Source organism: Alligator mississippiensis, chromosome 6, assembly GCF_030867095.1.
Source record: "Alligator mississippiensis isolate rAllMis1 chromosome 6, rAllMis1, whole genome shotgun sequence".
Lineage (NCBI taxonomy): Eukaryota > Metazoa > Chordata > Crocodylia > Alligatoridae > Alligator > Alligator mississippiensis.
The window spans coordinates 1161956-1167993 of record NC_081829.1 but is presented as its reverse complement, the minus strand read 5'-3'; positions in this window follow the sequence as shown (position 1 = coordinate 1167993).

Below are 6038 nucleotides of genomic sequence, written 5' to 3'. Positions count from 1 at the left end.
GACCTTCCCCTTCTAGATGCCATTTCCCCTGAGCATACATTAGTTTGAGGAATTCCTCGTCCTGCTGGTGTTTTCACAGCTGTGTCTACACTTCTCTCAAAGAGTAAGACTCGGGGAAGCCTGTACTTTGTTACCTGCATAGGCCAACTTCACTGTTTCACTACCGTGCTAACGCCTTACTAGCTCGTGCTGGTGGCGAATTTGGCCGAATGATTCTAATACGGCTGCACAAAATGTGGCTTATGTTTTTAAAATACAAGTCTGCCATCTCCCTCTTCTGGAGACTGCCGCACGCACGGTCGCACTCAAATGATGCACATTCCTCAAAACTGCTTTTTAACTTGCCTACGGCAAGTTCTACCGTAAGAGCAATTAACAGCTTTGCGGTTGAATATCCAGGAAAGACCGTTTCATACTTAAAAATATAAATATATATATTCAATGTTTTTTTAGAGAAACATGTTTCCATTTTCAGGAAGTTTTTAAGGAGGCAGTGTCGCAACTTGTAGCTGCCTTGATTGCAAAACTTCCTCCTACTGTCAAGCCTACGCAGAGAATCATAGAAAAGCAAGACTGGAAGTTCTTTCTTGTATGCACCCTAGGTCTTCCTGGCTACAATTTAAGGCATTGCTCCTTGTCCTGTCACCTGTGGTCGCAGAGAATAAGTGGGCTGCTTCCTCTTTATTAGCACCCTTCAGGTTCTTGAAAGCTGTTATCAAATAAGCCAAAAGTGAAAGAATGATAACGCATCTAAACGCAGCGCTCTTCAAATTCATAAGGAAAAAGTCTTGCAGGCAAACCACCAAACGGCTTGCTGGTTGCCCATTCTAATGACAAGTTTTTTGTAGGTTTTCAGTCGTGTCATTCCCCTGACGTTTTAGGTTTTTAAACTTGGAATTCTCTATCAGGTTTGGTTTTGGTTTTTGTTGGTTTTTTTATAGGAAAAAACATACTAGGCACATGTAGAGTTACAGTAAGGAGAACAGAGCGTCACTGCAGAGCACTTCATACTATTGCTGTACTGCCCGAGAGCTTATGCTCTTTCAGCACAAGACTGGAAGTGCTGAATTCAAGCCTGAGTGGGACATATGGAGCTGCCGTTTCTTGCTGACCGAATGTGTCCGGTTAGCTTATGTAACCGGCCACCTCCCAAAACATTTGGTGCCTTGGTATATGTTGAGGGGGAGTGGGGAAGAGAAGGGAGGCCCCGTTCCCTGCCAGCTTGTGCATCTTCTGTCGCAGGGCATAGCGTAATGATGAATCTCAGGGCGGCTGCTCAAGTGTGGATCGTTACCGAATTGTCAGCCGTCACAGCTGGTTTGGTCAAGAGCAGCCACCATTAGTCTCTTTGCAGGCTGCTCTTTGGGAGAGACCCGTATGAAAAAACACTCTGTGCAATCGTGCCGGTATTTAAATACGCTCTCGGTTCATGCTTCGGTGCTCAGCGGCTGGTGTGTTTTGCATGCGCTGGGGCGCCTGTTCCTGGCAGCTGGTTGTAGCAGACGTGTAGGCAGGCTGGTGATTAGGAGTTTAACTTCAGCAGCAGAAGTCCTGGATATTTTGGAATTGGCCAGCAGAGGGGGATGACAGGCTGGAAACACATTATCGTGGCTTCCCCGGTGCCTGGATGGTGCCTTTCCCTATGCTGTGCCTTCCTTGCAAAACCAAAAGAAGCAGAGGAGCTCGGGAGCTGCTCTGCTCACGTTGTCCGTCTCTAAAGGGACGTGCAAAACCCACCGGTCCGTAGCAGAGCTTGTGTTCACAGGCAGCGTATGGATGACCCAGAACCTGGCCCACTCCTCTGGTTTCCATGCTGAAAGGGCATAAGCTCCTGGGCAACACAGCAATTGCATTAAGGGCTTTGCTAATACCAGTGCCAGGGTCAAGGTGCAGCTGCCTGCGGACACGCACCAGGGCAACACGTTTAATTGCCAGCTCGGGGGAGAAAGCGAGAGGCCTGATAGAAGGGCTGGTGTTGGAGAGCAGCTTCCACAGCTACGGCGAGACCAGAGCTTAAAGTTAATCCTGAAATGAATGTGTGCAGGATGCCCGCCAATGGATTTGGGAGTATGTGAAGTGCCAGACTGAAAAGTTGGGGTGGAGGATACTTGCCGGTTGTAGCGCCACATATGGCATTTGAACGATTGAGTTTTGCTCAGTCAAAAGGATTCGGGACTGATTTGGCTAATGCAGCCTGGAATATGAAAAATCTTCCGGAAAAAAAAAAGTGCCTGGGTGTGCTTTTGCTTTATGTACCAGGCATTTGGGTCTTCGCGTCGTTCCAAATGTGCTAGTACAGACAGGCAGCGTGCCCCGTGCACTGTGAGGCCTCAGCCCTGCAAGCTCTTTACCGCAGATGGGCAGTCCTGCTGCGTGAATAACAACCCAGTAAGTCGGCCGAGGCTCTTCAGCAAGAAATGCAACATCTCTCCCCACCGGTTCCTGGCCGGTCAGTGCCTGCCCCTGCCCTGGCTTCCTTTTCCCTTCTGCTTTTCCTTCTGAGCCCTGAAATGAAAAGATGGCCAGATGGTCAGTGACCTGTGCGTTGGGGACAACCGCAGCCCTGCAGACAGCCTGGCATTGTGCCCAGGCAAAGTGGCGAGTTGCAGGATCCCCTCCGCGGTCTATGCAGTCGGTGCCAGCTTCTGTTAACCCACTTTTTCCATTGAAATTTCAGTGCCTGTCCGTTCCGGCAAGAGGAAGCTCCCTTGACTCATTACCTAAAGGCAGCTCAGTCTTTTGGACTCCATGATCTCTCAAGGCCCCTTCCAGCTCTACTTCGCTATTTTTACAAGCCCTACTCTGAGACTGCTAGTGCCTGGAATAGCACCTGTCTCCCTGCCCTGAAGCTGTAAGCGCTGGTGTCAGTGGCCTTGCCCTGTGTACAACATTGTCCCCCGGTATTTAAAGAGGGGAAGCCAAATAGTCTGAAATCTAGGTTAGTTCCCAGATCCATCCAACAAGATCCAAACTTCATAAAACGCGCCTCGTTTCTCTGCATGTGCCTCGCTTCGGAGTAACTCTAGCTCCGTTCGATGCACAAGAACGTGCAGGATGCCGCGGTTCACGAAAGGGCATTTGGCCGGTTGCCGGGCATGACGAGGATCGGGTGAGTCTAACGAGCATCCAACGAGGTTCTGCAGAAAGCAGTCGCTGTGACGCATTTGGCAGGATTCCTTGCGTGCTAGAAAGGTGATGTGACCGAACTTTGCTAAGAAATATCATGGCTTGGCTTGGCCAGCTTTGACAGTCCTGTGCAAGGAAAAACTTCATTGCAAGAATTTGTAAGGTCCCTGCCAGCTCCTAACAACTATGGCACGATGACTCAACATACTATGGACTTTGTAGACATCACAAGCTGCCTGTCTCTGGTTCCCGCGATGGATGGAAACTGCAGCATTCCCGATACAATGCAAGGTCGGACGTGGCCTGGACGTTGCCAGCCCTCCAAGATTATCCTGGAGTCTCCAGGAACTGGATACAAATCTCCAGGAGTCTGCCGAGAGTCTCCTGGGAGATGAATGATAGGGCATTCATTAAAATAAATATTAAATGTTGAATCTAATGTATACATTAATTCAATGGGTTTTTAAAATGTAATAGTAATGTGCATTTACCTTCTTGACATAAAGTCTATGCACTGTAATCCCTAACTGATACAGGCAAGCACATGGGCACGTAGGTGTTGTGTCACGGGCATGTCGGCGTGATGCGTCAAATGTAATAGTAACGTGCCTTTGCCTTCCTGATGTAAAGCCTATGCACTGTAATCTGTAATTTATACACAAGCACATAGGCACGTTGGCATTGTCTCTTGCGGGCACATTGGCATTGTGTGTTGCAGGCGCGCTGGCATTGCCTCTTTAGTCTACTAAGTACACTACAGTGCACCTGCCTTGCACTTTTAAACCCCCCCAAAAACCCAGAAATGGCTGATGGTGAGGGCCCTTCAAAACAAAACAGCTCCAAAGGTACTGTAAAAAAAAAAAAAAAAAAGAGTTCAGTGAATGAGGTTTTGCTGTACCCGTCATTTTATAACGGTATTAGGCTGTTATTTAACGTTCTGTATTTTTAAATGAATACACACAGACCCACAAACATTTAAATGCTTATTTACAAGCAAAGTATCCCGAATTGAATCTCACTTTTTAAAAATATGATTCACGTTACTGAACCTTGATTTTTAAAAACGAGCTACGTTGCTGAACGTCACTTTTTAAAAACAAGTCACATTGCTAACTCTCACTTAAAAAAAATACGACTTGCGTTACTGAATCTTGCTTTCTAAAAACTGAGCTGTATTCCTAAATCTCATTTTTTTAAAAATGAGTCGCATTCCTGCATCTCGCTTTTTAACAATACAGTGCACATTACACGTTGAGATTTTCAATATTGCTTATTTATGCGATGCGCTTAAAATACAAAATGGTTTTCATCGTATGCTCCTTATTCCCCCCGAAAAGTAAAGTGGGGCATGGTGAAGGGTTTCCAAAACCAGTTGTGGCAGGTGTTGGCAACCCCGCGGGAGATTTCCAGGGCTCCGGATGTTGCTGACTCATGAGTTCCCGTAACAGGGCGCCTGGAAGGCATAAAAGTTTGGAGCCTGAGCTAGCAAATTGGTGGAGCCCTGCACGGCGCAGGGGTGGGGCGGGAAGCGACCGGAGCATGCTGGGGGGGACACTGCACGACCTTCAGATCCCCGGTGAGGCTGGGGAAGCTCACAGCAACGTACCCCGGGCGGCAGATTATCCTGACAAGCAGGTAAGGAGAAGTTTTCCCGCGGAGGGCTGCTGTTCCTTGGTGTTGGTGGGCCTGGAGGGGACTGTTTATGTTATACCCCGAGGGCTTATGGTTGGGGTTGCAGTTTGGCACCGCTGCACCAGTGATGCGGGCTGGGACTGTAAGGGGTGGTGCCCGCAGGGCCCATTAGTGCCCTGGGGGCAGCGGTTGCTTTGGGTGCTGCCGGGGGCAGGCTCCGGCTCGAGTGAGGGTTGAGCCCCGAGCAGGGCAGAGCATAGATTTCAGACCTGGGGGCTGGAAGGGGCCTCGCAAGGCCATCGGGTCCAGCCCCCGCCCCAAGGGCAGGCAGGCAGCAGGGGACAAATGACCCCAGCAGGATAGGCATCCAAGTGGTTCTTAAAGGGATCCAGAGCAGGTGCCTGCACCCCTGGAGGGACCTATTCCAGGCCCTGGGCACTCGGCCAGTAAAGTTTGCCTTATGTCCAGCCTAAAACTGTCTTGCAGGAGTTTGTGACCGTCTGTCCTTGTCGTCCCTTGGGGCGCTCTGGTGAACAAGCGTTTCCCCAGTCCCTGGTGCACGCCCGTAGACACGTACAGGCTGCCACCAAGTCCCCTCCGAGCCTGCGCTTCTCCCAGCTGAAGCGTCTCGTGGCTCGGCCTCTCCTCGTAAGGCCTGTTCTCTCGTGCTCTAATCGTGCGCGTGGCTCCTCTCTGGACTCTCGAGCTTCTCCACATCCTTCCTGAACTGCAGAGCCCAGAGCCGTACACGGTGCTCCAGCGGCGGCCTCACCACGGCCGAGTACGGCGGGAGGACGACTGCCCGGGTCTTGCTCGAGATGCAGCGGTAGATGCGAGCCAGCGTTTTGCTCGCTTTGCCGGCTGCAGCGTCGCAGCGGTGGCTCGTGTTCATCTCGTGGTCAGCAGTGACCCCCAAGTCTCTTTCAGACGCGGGGCTAGCGAGCGTAGCATCGCCGAGCCCATACGTGTGGTGTGCGCTCTGTCTCCGGAGCATTTCTCGGTGTTGAATGCCATCGGGTTTTGATCTGCCCAACTTGCAAGTCTTTCGAGGTCGGTGTGGATTGCCAGCCTATTCTTTGGGGTGGCTGCACTTCCCCGTAGCATGAGGCAACACGGCCACACGGGTGCAGCTGGACAGGGGCCAGGGGTGCAGCCAGGCAAGGGCCAGGGGTGCAGCTGGACAGAGGCCAGGGGTGCAGCCAGGCAAGGGCCAGGAGGAGGAGGAGGAGAAGGTGGGCGGGGCGGGCCGTGCAGGGGCGGGCGCAGGCCCCAGGGGGCGC